Below are 18,435 nucleotides of genomic sequence, written 5' to 3'. Positions count from 1 at the left end.
AGCTCCTGGAAGCTGCAAAATCTATTTCCAGGAACCAGAGATATCTGCAGTCTAGCAAGCTGCCCTACCACCAGAAAAATAAGATTTTACTCACCGGTAAATCTATTTCTCGTAGTCCGTAGTGGATGCTGGGACTCCGTAAGGACCATGGGGAATAGCGGCTCCGCAGGAGACTGGGCACAACTAAAGAAAGCTTTAGGACTACCTGGTGTGCACTGGCTCCTCCCCCTATGACCCTCCTCCAGACGTCAGTTAGGATACTGTGCCCGGAAGAGCTGACACAATAAGGAAGGATTTTGAATCCCGAGTAAGACTCATACCAGCCACACCAATCACACCGTACAACTCGTGATATTATACCCAGTTAACAGTATGACAACAACGGAGCCTCTGCACAGATGGCTCTCAACAATAACCCTTTTGTTAACAATAACTATGTACAAGTATTGCAGACAATCCGCACTTGGGATGGGCGCCCAGCATCCACTACGGACTACGAGAAATAGATTTACCGGTGAGTAAAATCTTATTTTCTCTGACGTCCTAAGTGGATGCTGGGACTCTGTAAGGACCATGGGGATTATACCAAAGCTCCCAAACGGGCGGGAGAGTGCGGATGACTCTGCAGCACCGAATGAGCGAACTCCAGGTCCTCCCCAGCCAGGGTGTCAAACTTGTAAAATCTTTCAAATGTGTTTGACCCTGACCAAGTAGCAGCTCGGCAAAGTTGTAAAGCCGAGACCCCTCGGGCAGCCGCCCAAGAAGAGCCCACCTTCCTCGTGGAATGGGCTTTTACTGATCTAGGATACGGCAGTCCCGCTGCAGAATGTGCAAGCTGAATTGTGCTACATATCCAGCGAGCAATAGTCTGCTTTGAAGCAGGAGCACCCATCTTGTTTGGTGCGTAGAGGATAAACAGCGAGTCAGTTCTCCTGACTCCAGCCGTTCTGGAAACATAAATTTTAAGGGCCCTGACTACATCCAGCAACTTGGAATCCTCCAAGTCCCGAGTAGCCGCAGGCACCACAATAGGTTGGTTCAAATGAAACGCTGAAACCACCTTAGGCAGAAATTGGGGACGAGTCCTCAATTCCGCCCTATCCATATGGAAAATCAGATAAGGGCTTTTACATGACAAAGCCGCCAACTCTGACACACGCCTGGCCGAAGCAAGGGCCAATAGCATGACCACTTTCCACGTGAGATATTTTAACTCCACGGTTTTAAGTGGCTCAAACCAATGCGATTTAAGGAAATCCAACACCACGTTGAGATCCCAAGGTGCCACTGGAGGCACAAAAGGAGGCTGAATATGCAGCACTCCTTTAACAAAAGTCTGAACTTCCGGCAGGGAAGCCAGTTCTTTTTGGAAGAAAATCGACAGAGCCGAAATCTGGACCTTAATGGACCCCAATTTGAGGCCCATAGTCACCCCTGACTGTAGGAAGTGCAGGAATCGACCCACTTGAAATTCCTCCATTGGGGCCTTCCTGGCCTCACACCAAGCAACATATTTTCGCCATATGCGGTGATAATGTTTTGCGGTCACGTCCTTCCTGGCTTTGATCAGCGTAGGAATGACTTCCTCCGGAATGCCCTTTTCCTTCAGGATCCGGTGTTCAACCGCCATGCCGTCAAACGCAGCCGCGGTAAGTCTTGGAACAGACAAGGCCCCTGCTGCAGCAGGTCTTGTCTGAGCGGTAGAGGCCATGGGTCCGCTGAGATCATTTCTTGAAGTTCTGGGTACCAAGCTCTTCTTGGCCAATCCGGAACAATGATTATAGTTCTTACTCTTCTCCTTCTTATTATCCTCAGCACCCTTGGTATGAGAGGAAGAGGAGGAAACACATAAACCGACCGGTACAACCACGGTGTCACTAGAGCATCCACCGCTATCGCCTTAGGGTCCCTTGACCTGGCGCAATAGTTTTCTAGCTTTTTGTTGAGGCAGGACGCCATCATGTCCACCTGTGGCCATTCCCATCGGTTTGTAATCAGCCGGAAGACTTCTGGATGAAGTCCCCACTCTCCCGGGTGGAGGTCGTGTCTGCTGAGGAAGTCTGCTTCCCAGTTGTCCACTTCCGGAATAAACACTGCCGACAGTGCTAACACGTGATTTCCCATCGGAGAATCCTCGTGGCTTCTGCCATCGCCATCCTGCTTCTCGTGCCGCCCTGTCGGTTTACATGGGCAACCGCCGTGATGTTGTCTGACTGAATCAGTACTGGCTGACTTTGAAGCAGGGGTCTTGCCTGACTTAGGGCATTGTAATTGGCTCTTAGTTCCAGAATATTTATGTGTAGGGACATTTCCTGGCTTGACCATAGTCCCTGGAAATTTCTTCCCTGTGTGACTGCTCCCCAGCCTCGAAGGCTGGCGTCCGTGGTTACCAGGACCTAGTCCTGTATGCCGAATCTGCGGCCCTCCAGAAGATGAGCACTCTGCAGCCACCACAGTAGAGACACCCTGGTCCTTGCAGACAGGGTTATCCTCTGATGCATCTGAAGATGAGATCCGGACCACTTGTCCAACAGATCCCACTGAAAGATCCGTGCATGGAACCTTCCGAACGGAATTGCTTCGTAAGAAGCTACCATCTTTCCCAGGACTCGCGTGCAGTGGTGCACCGACACCTGTTTTGGTCTTAGGAGGTCTCTGACTAGAGATGACAACTCCTTGTCCTTCTCCTCCGGGAGAAACACCATTTTCTGTTCTGTGTCCAGAACCATCCCCAGGAAAAATAGACGTGTTGCAGGAACCAGCTGCGACTTTGGAATATTCAGGATCCAGCCGTGCTGTTGTAGCACCTGCCGAGCAAGTGCTACTCCGATCAACAACTGTTCCTTGGACCTCGCCTTTATCAGGAGATCGTCCAAGTACGGGATAATTATAACTCCCTTTTTTCGCAGGAGTATCATCATCTCGGCCATTACCTTGGTAAACACCCTCGGTGCCGTGGACAGACCAAACGGCAGCGTCTGGAATTGGTAATGACAGTCCTGTACCACAAATCTGAGGTACTCCTGGTGAGGAGAGTAAATGGGGACATGCAGGTAAGCATCCTTGATGTCCAGTGATACCATGTAATCCCCTTCCTCAAGGCTTGAGATAACCGCCCTGAGCGATTCCATCTTGAACTTGAACCGTTTTATATACGTGTTCAAAGATTTTAAATTTAAAATGGGTCTCACCGAACCGTCCGGTTTCGGTACCACAAACATTGTGGAATAGTAACCCCTTCCTTGTTGAAGGAGGGGTACCTTGACTATCACCTGCTGCGAATACAGCTTGTGAATTGCCTCTATCACAGCCTCCCTGTCTGAGGGAGACGTTGGCAAGGCAGATTTTAGGAAACGGCGAGGGGGAGACGTCTCGAATTTCAGCTTGTATCCCTGAGACACTACTTGTAGAATCCAGGGATCCACCTGTGAGCAAGCCCACTGATCACTGAAGCACTTGAGACGGGCCCCCACCGCTCCTGGCTCCGCCAGTGGAGCCCCAGTGTCATGCTGTGGACTTAGCGGAAGCGGGGGAGGACTTTTGTTCCTGGGAACTGGCTGTATTTTGCAGCTTTTTCCCTCTACCTCTGCCTCTGGGCAGAAAGGACGCGCCTTTAACCCGCTTGCCTTTCTGGGGCCGAAAGGACTGTACCTGATAATACGGTGCTTTCTTTTGCTGTGAGGGGACATGGGGTAAAAATGCTGATTTTCCAGCTGTCGCTGTGGAAACTAGGTCAGAGAGACCATCCCCAAATAACTCCTCACCCTTGTAAGGCAAAACTTCCATGTGCCTTTTAGAATCTGCATCCCCTGTCCACTGCCGGGTCCATAAACCCCTTCTGGCAGAAATGGACAGTGCATTTATTCTATATGCCAGCCGGCAAATATCCCTCTGTGCATCTCTCATATACAGAACCGCGTCTTTTATATGCTCTATGGTTAGCAATATAGTGTCCCTGTCTAAGGTATCAATATTTTCTGACAGGGAATCTGACCACGCAGCTGCAGCACTGCACATCCATGCTGAAGCAATAGCTGGTCGCAGTATAATGCCTGAGTGTGTATAAACAGACTTCAGGATAGCCTCCTGCTTTCTATCGGCAGGTTCCTTGAGGGCGGCCGTGTCCGGAGACGGCAGTGCCACCTTCTTTGATAGTCGTGTGAGCGCTTTATCCACCCTATGGGGTGTCTCCCAGCGTAACCTGTCCTCTGGCGGGAAAGGGTACGCCATTAGTAACTTTTTATCAGGGGATGCCCACGCTTCTTCACACACTTCATTTAATTTATCAGATGGGGGGAAAACCACTGGTAGTTTTTTCTCCCCAAACATTATACCCTTTTTTGTGGTACCTGGGGTAACATCAGAAATGTGCAAGACATTTTTCATTGCCGCAATTATATAACAGGTGGCTCTATTGGAATGTACAGTAGTCTCCTCGTCGTCGACACTGGAGTCGGTATCCGTGTCGACGTCTGTGTCTGCCATCTGAGGTAGCGGGCGTTTTAGAGCCCCTGATGGCTTTTGAGACGCATGGGCAGGCACGAGCTGAGAAGCCGGCTGTCCCACATCTGTTATGTCGTCAAATCTCTTATGTAAAGAGTCGACACTGTCACGTAATTCCATCCACATTACCATCCATTCAGGTGTCGGCCCCGCAGGGGGTGACATCACATTTATCGGCACCTGCTCCGCCTCCACATAAGCCTCCTCATCAAACATGTCGACACAGTGACGTCACCGCTGAGCAGAAAGTTCCCACCATTGGTTACAATGGAGCGCATAGGCGCTACATTGTAACACTGCCGTGTGCCGCCTGTCACTCAGTACAGGAGCACACAGCCGATCAGGAGAGTGCTACAACGTGGCGCTCCCTGATTGGCTGAAGAAACCCACTTAGACAGAAGTCAGAGTGGGTTTCTGGCATTTGGGGAAAGGAGTCCCATGTGAAAACATGGGGCCCCTTTCAGTTCGTGGCTCGGGTATCCGTTTTGTTATTTTATTCAAGTACCTGGATTACAAATGGTTGCCCCGAGGACCCTGGGACCCTGGATCTGGTGAGTAGAATTTATTCAACAGGTACCCCTTGGATTCTACTGGAGAAGAGGACCGACCTGCGTGTGAACATAAGGTAAGTATGTATGTATGTTTGTGTGCATGAAAGTAATAAATCTTTACTTTCACGGTGTGTGTGTCTTGTCTTTTTTTGGGTATTTTTTTAGTAATAGTACTACAGGTACCAGCGGGCCCGTTTTTCCGCCGCATGCTGGTACTTGTGGTTCTCCAAGTACCAGCATGCGGGGGAGGCTTGCTGGGCCTTGTAGTACTGCTACTAAAAACAATATCTTTTCATTTTCAAAAAAGGCTATCAGCCCCCCATCCGCAGCCAATTGGATGGGGGGGACAGCCTCGGGCTTCACCCCTGGCCCTTGGGTGGCTGGGGGGGGACCCCTTGATTGAAGGGGTCCCCACTCCCCCAGGGTACCCCGGCCAGGGGTGACTAGTTGGATTTTTGATGCCACGGCCGCAGGGCACTATATAAAAGTGACCCCCGGCTGTGGCATTATCTGTCCAGCTAGTGGAGCCCGGTGCTGGTTTTAAAAATACGGGGGACCCCTACTCTTTTTGTCCCTCGTATTTTTGGAACCAGGACCAGGCGCAGAGCCCGATGCTGGTTGCTTAAATATGGGGGAACCCCTGTCATTTTTTCCCCCATATTTCTGCAACCAGGATCGGCTCAAAGAGCCCGAGGCTGGTTATGCTTAGGAGGGGGTACCCCACGCAATTTTTTTTTTTGATTTTACACTGTTTAATTTAAAAAATAAAATAAAAATGAACCCCAGCACGGATCACACAGATCCGGACGAGATTCATTTTTAAAAAGTCGGCAGTGTTTTGCTAATCACTGCCGTAAAAAAAAAAAAAAAAAACACGAATGACATCGACATCGGAACAAAAGAAAAACCCGAATACGACAGCTTAGTAAATTAGTCGTAATAAATTCAAAAAGTTGCAGTTTTACACTTTCGATGTCATTCGTGATTGAACTTTGACCTGAAACGGGAAAATACGAATCTTAGTAAATTTACCCCCCTGAGTCTCAAGGTCAGTGGACTAGATCATTAAAAAAAATTTTATGTATTTATTACTTTGTCTAAGTACATGGAGGTTTCAAAATCACTTATAAAATTATGCAAAAACAAAAAAAATTTTTTTTTTTAAAATGGAATTCTTTTAAACAACTGCAGGTCCTCAGAGTTCAGTGCTACAGTCCCTGCTGCTTCAATGTTCAATGCCAATAAATAGTTCTTTCTTTAGCAATGTCTCTTCTTTTTCACAAAACATTCCATCGTGTCATCCACAGTGACAGTGTATATTGATTTCTTCACACATTTTCCATAATCTCTCACTCTCTCACTCATAGGGGTCCATTTATTATTAATCACATTTACAATGCGATCTGGGTGTGATGGGGCCAATGTATTAATTAGAGATGAGCGCCGGAAATTTTTCGGGTTTTGTGTTTTGGTTTTGGGTTCGGTTCCGCGGCCGTGTTTTGGGTTCGACCGCGTTTTGGCAAAACCTCACCGAATTTTTTTTGTCGGATTCGGGTGTGTTTTGGATTCGGGTGTTTTTTTCCAAAAAACCTAAAAAACAGCTTAAATCATAGAATTTGGCGGTCATTTTGATCCCAAAGTATTATTAACCTCAAAAACCATAATTTCCACTCATTTTCAGTCTATTCTGAATACCTCACACCTCACAATATTATTTTTAGTCCTAAAATTTGCACCGAGGTCGCTGTGTGAGTAAGATAAGCGACCCTAGTGGCCGACACAAACACCGGGCCCATCTAGGAGTGGCACTGCAGTGTCACGCAGGATGGCCCTTCCAAAAAACCCTCCCCAAACAGCACATGACGCAAAGAAAAAAAGAGGCGCAATGAGGTAGCTGTGTGAGTAAGATTAGCGACCCTAGTGGCCGACACAAACACCGGGCCCATCTAGGAGTGGCACTGCAGTGTCACGCAGGATGTCCCTTCCAAAAAACCCTCCCCAAACAGCACATGACGCAAAGAAAAAAAGAGGCGCAATGAGGTAGCTGTGTGAGTAAGATAAGCGACCCTAGTGGCCGACACAAACACCGGGCCCATCTAGGAGTGTCACTGCAGTGTCACGCAGGATGTCCCTTCCAAAAAACCCTCCCCAAACAGCACATGACGCAAAGAAAAAAAGAGGCGCAATGAGGTAGCTGTGTGAGTAAGATAAGCGACCCTAGTGGCCGACACAAACACCGGGCCCATCTAGGAGTGGCACTGCAGTGTCACGCAGGATGTCCCTTCCAAAAAACCCTCCCCAAACAGCACATGACGCAAAGAAAAAGAAAAGAAAAAAGAGGTGCAAGATGGAATTGTCCTTGGGCCCTCCCACCCACCCTTATGTTGTATAAACAAAACAGGACATGCACACTTTAACCAACCCATCATTTCAGTGACAGGGTCTGCCACACGACTGTGACTGATATGACGGGTTGGTTTGGACCCCCCCCAAAAAAAGAAGCAATTAATCTCTCCTTGCACAAACTGGCTCTACAGAGGCAAGATGTCCACCTCATCATCACCCTCCGATATATCACCGTGTACATCCCCCTCCTCACAGATTATCAATTCGTCCCCACTGGAATCCACCATCTCAGCTCCCTGTGTACTTTGTGGAGGCAATTGCTGCTGGTCAATGTCTCCGCGGAGGAATTGATTATAATTCATTTTAATGAACATCATCTTCTCCACATTTTCTGGATGTAACCTCGTACGCCGATTGCTGACAAGGTGAGCGGCGGCACTAAACACTCTTTCGGAGTACACACTTGTGGGAGGGCAACTTAGGTAGAATAAAGCCAGTTTGTGCAAGGGCCTCCAAATTGCCTCTTTTTCCTGCCAGTATAAGTACGGACTGTGTGACGTGCCTACTTGGATGCGGTCACTCATATAATCCTCCACCATTCTATCAATGTTGAGAGAATCATATGCAGTGACAGTAGACGACATGTCCGTAATCGTTGTCAGGTCCTTCAGTCCGGACCAGATGTCAGCATCAGCAGTCGCTCCAGACTGCCCTGCATCACCGCCAGCGGGTGGGCTCGGAATTCTGAGCCTTTTCCTCGCACCCCCAGTTGCGGGAGAATGTGAAGGAGGAGATGTTGACAGGTCGCGTTCCGCTTGACTTGACAATTTTGTCACCAGCAGGTCTTTCAACCCCAGCAGACTTGTGTCTGCCGGAAAGAGAGATCCAAGGTAGGCTTTAAATCTAGGATCGAGCACGGTGGCCAAAATGTAGTGCTCTGATTTCAACAGATTGACCACCCGTGAATCCTTGTTAAGCGAATTAAGGGCTCCATCCACAAGTCCCACATGCCTAGCGGAATCGCTCCGTGTTTGCTCCTCCTTCAATGTCTCCAGCTTCTTCTGCAAAAGCCTGATGAGGGGAATGACCTGACTCAGGCTGGCAGTGTCTGAACTGACTTCACGTGTGGCAAGTTCAAAGGGCATCAGAACCTTGCACAACGTTGAAATCATTCTCCACTGCGCTTGAGACAGGTGCATTCCACCTACTATATCGTGCTCAATTGTATAGGCTTGAATGGCCTTTTGCTGCTCCTCCAACCTCTGAAGCATATAGAGGGTTGAATTCCACCTCGTTACCACTTCTTGCTTCAGATGATGGCAGGGCAGGTTCAGTAGTTTTTGGTGGTGCTCCAGTCTTCTGTACGTGGTGCCTGTATGCCGAAAGTGTCCCGCAATTCTTCTGGCCACCGACAGCATCTTTTGCACGCCCCTGTCGTTTTTTAAAAAATTCTGCACCACCAAATTCAAGGTATGTGCAAAACATGGGACGTGCTGGAATTTGCCCATATTTAATGCACACACAATATTGCTGGCGTTGTCCGATGCCACAAATCCACAGGAGAGTCCAATTGGGGTAAGCCATTCCGCGATGATCTTCCTCAGTTGCCGTAAGAGGTTTTCAGCTGTGTGCGTATTCTGGAAACCGGTGATACAAAGCGTAGCCTGCCTAGGAAAGAGTTGGCGTTTGCGAGATGCTGCTACTGGTGCCGCCGCTGCTGTTCTTGCGGCGGGAGTCCATACATCTACCCAGTGGGCTGTCACAGTCATATAGTCCTCAGTCTGCCCTGCTCCACTTGTCCACATGTCCGTGGTTAAGTGGACATTGGGTACAACTGCATTTTTTAGGACACTGGTGAGTCTTTTTCTGACGTCCGTGTACATTCTCGGTATCGCCTGCCTAGAGAAGTGGAACCTAGATGGTATTTGGTAACGGGGGCACACTGCCTCAATAAATTGTCTAGTTCCCTGTGAACTAACGGCGGATACCGGACGCACGTCTAACACCAACATAGTTGTCAAGGCCTCAGTTATCCGCTTTGCAGCAGGATGACTGCTGTGATATTTCATCTTCCTCACAAAGGACTGTTGAACAGTCAATTGCTTACTGGAAGTAGTACAAGTGGGCTTACGACTTCCCCTCTGGGATGACCATCGACTCCCAGCAGCAACAACAGCAGCGCCAGCAGCAGTAGGCGTTACACGCAAGGATGCATCGGAGAAATCCCAGGCAGGAGAGGACTCGTCAGAATTGCCAGTGACATTGCCTGCAGGACTATTGGCATTCCTGGGGAAGGAGGAAATTGACACTGAGGGAGTTGGTGGGGTGGTTTGCGTGAGCTTGGTTACAAGAGGAAGGGATTTACTGGTCAGTGGACTGCTTCCGCTGTCACCCAAAGTTTTTGAACTTGTCACTGACTTATTATGAATGCGCTGCAGGTGACGTATAAGGGAGGATGTTCCGAGGTGGTTAACGTCCTTACCCCTACTTATTACAGCTTGACAAAGGGAACACACGGCTTGACACCTGTTGTCCGCATTTCTGGTGAAATACTTCCACACCGAAGAGCTGATTTTTTTGGTATTTTCACCAGGCATGTCAACGGCCATATTCCTACCACGGACAACAGGTGTCTCCCCGGGTGCCTGACTTAAACAAACCACCTCACCATCAGAATCCTCCTGGTCAATTTCCTCCCCAGCGCCAGCAACACCCATATCCTCCTCATCCTGGTGTACTTCAACACTGACATCTTCAATCTGACTATCAGGAACTGGACTGCGGGTGCTCCTTCCATCACTTGCAGGGGGGCGTGCAAATGGTGGAAGGCGCATGCTCTTCACGTCCAGTGTTGGGAAGGTCAGGCATCGCAACCGACACAATTGGAGTCGGACTCTCCTTGTGGATTTGGGATTTCGAAGAACGCACAGTTCTTTGCGGTGCTACTGCTTTTGCCAGCTTTAGTCTTTTCATTTTTCTAGCGAGAGGCTGAGTGCTTCCATCCTCATGTGAAGCTGAACCACTAGCCATGAACATAGGCCAGGGCCTCAGCCGTTCCTTGCCACTCCGTGTGGTAAATGGCATATTGGCAAGTTTACGCTTCTCCTCCGACAATTTTATTTTAGGTTTTGGAGTCCTTTTTTTACTGATATTTGGTGTTTTGGATTTGACATGCTCTGTACTATGACATTGGACATCGGCCTTGGCAGACGACGTTGCTGGCATTTCATCGTCTCGGCCATGACTAGTGGCAGCAGCTTCAGCACGAGGTGGAAGTGGATCTTGATCTTTCCCTAATTTTGGAACCTCAACATTTTTGTTCTCCATATTTTAATAGGCACAACTAAAAGGCACCTCAGGTAAACAATGGAGATGGATGGATTGGATACTAGTATACAATTATGGACGGGCTGCCGAGTGCCGACACAGAGGTAGCCACAGCCGTGAACTACCGCACTGTACTGTGTCTGCTGCTAATATAGACTGGTTGATAAAGAGATAGTATACTCGTAACTAGTATGTATGTATAAAGAAAGAAAAAAAAACCACGGTTAGGTGGTATATACAATTATGGACGGGCTGCCGAGTGCCGACACAGAGGTAGCCACAGCCGTGAACTACCGCACTGTACTGTGTCTGCTGCTAATATATAGACTGGTTGATAAAGAGATAGTATACTCGTAACTAGTATGTATGTATAAAGAAAGAAAAAAAAAACACGGTTAGGTGGTATATACAATTATGGACGGGCTGCCGAGTGCCGACACAGAGGTAGCCACAGCCGTGAACTACCGCACTGTACTGTGTCTGCTGCTAATATATAGACTGGTTGATAAAGAGATAGTATACTCGTAACTAGTATGTATGTATAAAGAAAGAAAAAAAAACCACGGTTAGGTGGTATATACAATTATGGACGGGCTGCCGAGTGCCGACACAGAGGTAGCCACAGCCGTGAACTACCGCACTGTACTGTGTCTGCTGCTAATATAGACTGGTTGATAAAGAGATAGTATACTCGTAACTAGTATGTATGTATAAAGAAAGAAAAAAAAACCACGGTTAGGTGGTATATACAATTATGGACGGGCTGCCAAGTGCCGACACAGAGGTAGCCACAGCCGTGAACTACCGCACTGTACTGTGTCTGCTGCTAATATATAGACTGGTTGATAAAGAGATAGTATACTCGTAACTAGTATGTATGTATAAAGAAAGAAAAAAAAACCACGGTTAGGTGGTATATACAATTATGGACGGGCTGCCGAGTGCCGACACAGAGGTAGCCACAGCCGTGAACTACCGCACTGTACTGTGTCTGCTGCTAATATAGACTGGTTGATAAAGAGATAGTATACTCGTAACTAGTATGTATGTATAAAGAAAGAAAAAAAAAACCACGGTTAGGTGGTATATACAATTATGGACGGGCTGCCGAGTGCCGACACAGAGGTAGCCACAGCCGTGAACTACCGCACTGTACTGTGTCTGCTGCTAATATAGACTGGTTGATAAAGAGATAGTATACTCGTAACTAGTATGACTATAAAGAAAGAAAAAAAAAACCACGGTTAGGTGGTATATACAATTATGGACGGGCTGCCGAGTGCCGACACAGAGGTAGCCACAGCCGTGAACTACCGCACTGTACTGTGTCTGCTGCTAATATATAGACTGGTTGATAAAGAGATAGTATACTCGTAACTAGTATGTATGTATAAAGAAAGAAAAAAAAACCACGGTTAGGTGGTATATACAATTATGGACGGGCTGCCGAGTGCCGACACAGAGGTAGCCACAGCCGTGAACTACCGCACTGTACTGTGTCTGCTGCTAATATAGACTGGTTGATAAAGAGATAGTATACTCGTAACTAGTATGTATGTATAAAGAAAGAAAAAAAAACCACGGTTAGGTGGTATATACAATTATGGACGGGCTGCCGAGTGCCGACACAGAGGTAGCCACAGCCGTGAACTACCGCACTGTACTGTGTCTGCTGCTAATATAGACTGGTTGATAAAGAGATAGTATACTCGTAACTAGTATGACTATAAAGAAAGAAAAAAAAACCACGGTTAGGTGGTATATACAATTATGGACGGGCTGCCGAGTGCCGACACAGAGGTAGCCACAGCCGTGAACTACCGCACTGTACTGTGTCTGCTGCTAATATAGACTGGTTGATAAAGAGATAGTATACTACTAATATTATATATACTGGTGGTCAGGTCACTGGTCACTAGTCACACTGGCAGTGGCACTCCTGCAGCAAAAGTGTGCACTGTTTAATTTTAATATAATATTATGTACTCCTGGCTCCTGCTATAACCTATAACTGGCACTGCTGAGCAGTGCACACAGATATGGTATGTGACTGAGTCACTGTGTGTATCGTTTTTTTCAGGCAGAGAACGGATATATTAAATAAAACAAACAACTGCACTGTCTGGTGGTCACTGTGGTCGTCAGTCACTAAACTCTGCACTCTCTTCTACAGTATCACAGCCTCAGGTCAATCTCTCTCTCTCTCTCTCAACCCTAATCTAAATGGAGAGGACGCCAGCCACGTCCTCTCCCTATCAATCTCAATGCACGTGTGAAAATGGCGGCGACGCGCGGCTCCTTATATAGAATCCGAGTCTCGCGATAGAATCCGAGCCTCGCGAGAATCCGACAGCGTCATGATGACGTTCGGGCGCGCTCGGGTTAACCGAGCAAGGCGGGAAGATCCGAGTCGCTCGGACCCGTGAAAAAAAACATGAAGTTCGTGCGGGTTCGGATTCAGAGAAACCGAACCCGCTCATCTCTAGTATTAATGAGCACACGCAGGGACATGGGCTCTGAAAGCAGCTTGTCTCTGCGATGTGCTCAGTGTGGAGCAGGACTACTGCCTATGAGCACTCCTGCTGACCACACATGCACAGCGGCCATTTCCAGGAAGGGCCCTGGGGGAACCCTCTGCCTGCTGGCTTTGCGATGTTTAGCTCATAGCCTGCGCATCGTAAAGTAATGCTAACCATTACACAGTTATTAGGGGGTTATTCAGGTCGCATTGCTAAGCGATGTGACTGCAATAAGCCTGTTCCCAGTGCCAATGCGCATGCTCAGGTCCCGTCCTGCGCCTGCACAGGCAGAGGCCTCCACGGGGCGGGCGGGCGACAGAGTGTTGCGGATGTGGCATGGGCAAAATGAGGGTGGGTCAGCAGCATTTTTGGGGCAGCTGGCTGACATCACACGCAGCCGCTCTGATCAAGAAAATGGTGGTGGACCGTCTGTATATGCAGCCTAGCTGCAGATGCAGGGGGTCATCCACAGTAGTTGCGACCACAATTAAATTGCAGTTGCAGCCACTGGGCAGGCCATTCAGCATACTGGGCGGCCTTGCCCTGTAATGGGCAGCCCACAGCATGCATTTTAGCAGAATCTGCAATCCTCACTGAATAACACCCCTCATTCTGTATTGGCTGGCCCTCTCGTCCTCATTTAGTGTCTCCAGTTGTAAGTAGAGATGAGCGGGTTCGGTTTCTCTGAATCCGAACCCGCCAGAACTTCATGTTTTTTTTCACGGGTCCGAGCGACTCGGATCTTCCCGCCTTGCTCGGTTAACCCGAGCGCGCCCGAACGTCATCATGACGCTGTCGGATTCTCGCGAGGCTCGGATTCTATCGCGAGACTCGGATTCTATATAAGGAGCCGCGCGTCGCCGCCATTTTCACACGTGCATTGAGATTGATAGGGAGAGGACGTGGCTGGCGTCCTCTCCGTTTAGAATAGATTAGAGAGACACTTGATTTACTAATTTTGGGGAGCATTAGGAGTACTCAGTACAGTGCAGAGTTTTGCTGATAGTGACCACCAGTTTTATTTATAATCCGTTCTCTGCCTGAAAAAAGCGATACACAGCACACAGTGACTCAGTCACATACCATATCTGTGTGCACTGCTCAGGCTCAGGCCAGTGTGCTGCATCATCTATTATCTATATATAATATTATATATATCTGTCTGACTGCTCAGCTCACACAGCTTATAATTGTGGGGGAGACTGGGGAGCACTACTGCAGTGCCAGTTATAGGTTATAGCAGGAGCCAGGAGTACATAATATATTATATAGTGAGTGACCACCAGACACACAGTGCAGTTTATTTAATATATCCGTTCTCTGCCTGAAAAAAGCGATACACACAGTGACTCAGTCAGTCACATACCATATCTGTGTGCACTGCTCAGGCTCAGGCCAGTGTGCTGCATCATCTATATATATTATATATCTGTCTGACTGCTCAGCTCACACAGCTTATAATTGTGGGGGAGACTGGGGAGCACTACTGCAGTGCCAGTTATAGGTTATAGCAGGAGCCAGGAGTACATAATATTATATTAAAATTAAACAGTGCACACTTTTGCTGCAGGAGTGCCACTGCCAGTGTGACTAGTGACCAGTGACCTGACCACCAGTATATATAATATTAGTAGTATACTATCTCTTTATCAACCAGTCTATATTAGCAGCAGACACAGTACAGTGCGGTAGTTCACGGCTGTGGCTACCTCTGTGTCGGCACTCGGCAGCCCGTCCATAATTGTATATACCACCTAACCGTGGTTTTTTTTTCTTTCTTTATACATACATACTAGTTACGAGTATACTATCTCTTTATCAACCAGTCTATATATTAGCAGCAGACACAGTACAGTGCGGTAGTTCACGGCTGTGGCTACCTCTGTGTCGGCACTCGGCAGCCCGTCCATAATTGTATATACCACCTAACCGTGGTTTTTTTTTCTTTCTTTATACATACATACTAGTTACGAGTATACTATCTCTTTATCAACCAGTCTATATATTAGCAGCAGACACAGTACAGTGCGGTAGTTCACGGCTGTGGCTACCTCTGTGTCGGCACTCGGCAGCCCGTCCATAATTGTATATACCACCTAACCGTGGTTTTTTTTTCTTTCTTTATACATACATACTAGTTACGAGTATACTATCTCTTTATCAACCAGTCTATATATTATCAGCAGACACAGTACAGTGCGGTAGTTCACGGCTGTGGCTACCTCTGTGTCGGCACTCGGCAGCCCGTCCATAATTGTATATACCACCTAACCGTGGTTTTTTTTTCTTTCTTTATACATACATACTAGTTACGAGTATACTATCTCTTTATCAACCAGTCTATATATTAGCAGCAGACACAGTACAGTGCGGTAGTTCACGGCTGTGGCTACTTCTGTGTCGGCACTCGGCAGCCCGTCCATAATTGTATATACCACCTAACCGTGGTTTTTTTTTCTTTCTTTATACATACATACTAGTTACGAGTATACTATCTCTTTATCAACCAGTCTATATATTAGCAGCAGACACAGTACAGTGCGGTAGTTCACGGCTGTGGCTACCTCTGTGTCGGCACTCGGCAGCCCGTCCATAATTGTATACTAGTATCCAATCCATCCATCTCCATTGTTTACCTGAGGTGCCTTTTAGTTGTGCCTATTAAAATATGGAGAACAAAAATGTTGAGGTTCCAAAATTAGGGAAAGATCAAGATCCACTTCCACCTTGTGCTGAAGCTGCTGCCACTAGTCATGGCCGAGACGATGAAATGCCAGCAACGTCGTCTGCCAAGGCCGATGCCCAATGTCATAGTACAGAGCATGTCAAATCCAAAACACCAAATATCAGTAAAAAAAGGACTCCAAAACCTAAAATAAAATTGTCGGAGGAGAAGCGTAAACTTGCCAATATGCCATTTACCACACGGAGTGGCAAGGAACGGCGGAGGCCCTGGCCTATGTTCATGGCTAGTGGTTCAGCTTCACATGAGGATGGAAGCACTCAGCCTCTCGCTAGAAAAATGAAAAGACTCAAGCTGGCAAAAGCAGCACAGCAAAGAACTGTGCATTCTTCGAAATCCCAAATCCACAAGGAGAGTCCAATTGTGTCGGTTGCGATGCCTGACCTTCCCAACACTGGACGTGAAGAGCATGCGCCTTCCACCATTTGCACGCCCCCTGCAAGTGCTGGAAGGAGCACCCGCAGTCCAGTTCCTGATAGTCAGATTGAAGATGTCAGTGTTGAAGTACACCAGGATGAGGAGGATATGGGTGTTGCTGGCGCTGGGGAGGAAATTGACCAGGAGGATTCTGATGGTGAGGTGGTTTGTTTAAGTCAGGCACCCGGGGAGACACCTGTTGTCCGTGGGAGGAATATGGCCGTTGACATGCCAGGTGAAAATACCAAAAAAATCAGCTCTTCGGTGTGGAGGTATTTCACCAGAAATGCGGACAACAGGTGTCAAGCCGTGTGTTCCCTTTGTCAAGCTGTAATAAGTAGGGGTAAGGACGTTAACCACCTCGGAACATCCTCCCTTATACGTCACCTGCAGCGCATTCATAATAAGTCAGTGACAAGTTCAAAAACTTTGGGTGACAGCGGAAGCAGTCCACTGACCAGTAAATCCCTTCCTCTTGTAACCAAGCTCACGCAAACCACCCCACCAACTCCCTCAGTGTCAATTTCCTCCTTCCCCAGGAATGCCAATAGTCCTGCAGGCCATGTCACTGGCAATTCTGACGAGTCCTCTCCTGCCTGGGATTCCTCCGATGCATCCTTGCGTGTAACGCCTACTGCTGCTGGCGCTGCTGTTGTTGCCGCTGGGAGTCGATGGTCATCCCAGAGGGGAAGTCGTAAGCCCACTTGTACTACTTCCAGTAAGCAATTGACTGTTCAACAGTCCTTTGCGAGGAAGATGAAATATCACAGCAGTCATCCTACTGCAAAGCGGATAACTGAGTCCTTGACAACTATGTTGGTGTTAGACGTGCGTCCGGTATCCGTCGTTAGTTCACAGGGAACTAGACAATTTATTGAGGCAGTGTGCCCCCGTTACCAAATACCATCTAGGTTCCACTTCTCTAGGCAGGCGATACCGAGAATGTACACGGACGTCAGAAAAAGACTCACCAGTGTCCTAAAAAATGCAGTTGTACCCAATGTCCACTTAACCACGGACATGTGGACAAGTGGAGCAGGGCAGGGTCAGGACTATATGACTGTGACAGCCCACTGGGTAGATGTATGGACTCCCGCCGCAAGAACAGCAGCGGCGGCACCAGTAGCAGCATCTCGCAAACGCCAACTCTTTCCTAGGCAGGCTACGCTTTGTATCACCGCTTTCCAGAATACGCACACAGCTGAAAACCTCTTACGGCAACTGAGGAAGATCATCGCGGAATGGCTTACCCCAATTGGACTCTCCTGTGGATTTGTGGCATCGGACAATGCCAGCAATATTGTGTGTGCATTAAATATGGGCAAATTCCAGCACGTCCCATGTTTTGCACATACCTTGAATTTGGTGGTGCAGAATTTTTTAAAAAACGACAGGGGCGTGCAAGAGATGCTGTCGGTGGCCAGAAAAATTGCGGGACACTTTCGGCGTACAGGCACCACGTACAGAAGACTGGAGCACCTCCAAAAACTACTGAACCTGCCCTGCCATCATCTGAAGCAAGAAGTGGTAACGAGGTGGAATTCAACCCTCTATATGCTTCAGAGGTTGGAGGAGCAGCAAAAGGCCATTCAAGCCTATACAATTGAGCACGATATAGTAGGTGGAATGCACCTGTCTCAAGTGCAGTGGAGAATGATTTCAACGTTGTGCAAGGTTCTGATGCCCTTTGAACTTGCCACACGTGAAGTCAGTTCAGACACTGCCAGCCTGAGTCAGGTCATTCCCCTCATCAGGCTTTTGCAGAAGAAGCTGGAGGCATTGAAGAAGGAGCTAAAAGGGAGCGATTCCGCTAGGCATGTGGGACTTGTGGATGCAGCCCTTAATTCGCTTAACAAGGATTCACGGGTGGTCAATCTGTTGAAATCAGAGCACTACATTTTGGCCACCGTGCTCGATCCTAGATTTAAAGCCTACCTTGGATCTCTCTTTCCGGCAGACACAGGTCTGCTGGGGTTGAAAGACCTGCTGGTGACAAAATTGTCAAGTCAAGCGGAACGCGACCTGTCAA

The sequence above is a fragment of the Pseudophryne corroboree genome, chromosome 4 (assembly GCF_028390025.1).
Source record: "Pseudophryne corroboree isolate aPseCor3 chromosome 4, aPseCor3.hap2, whole genome shotgun sequence".
NCBI lineage: Eukaryota > Metazoa > Chordata > Amphibia > Anura > Myobatrachidae > Pseudophryne > Pseudophryne corroboree.
Note: the sequence above shows the minus strand (reverse complement) of the source record.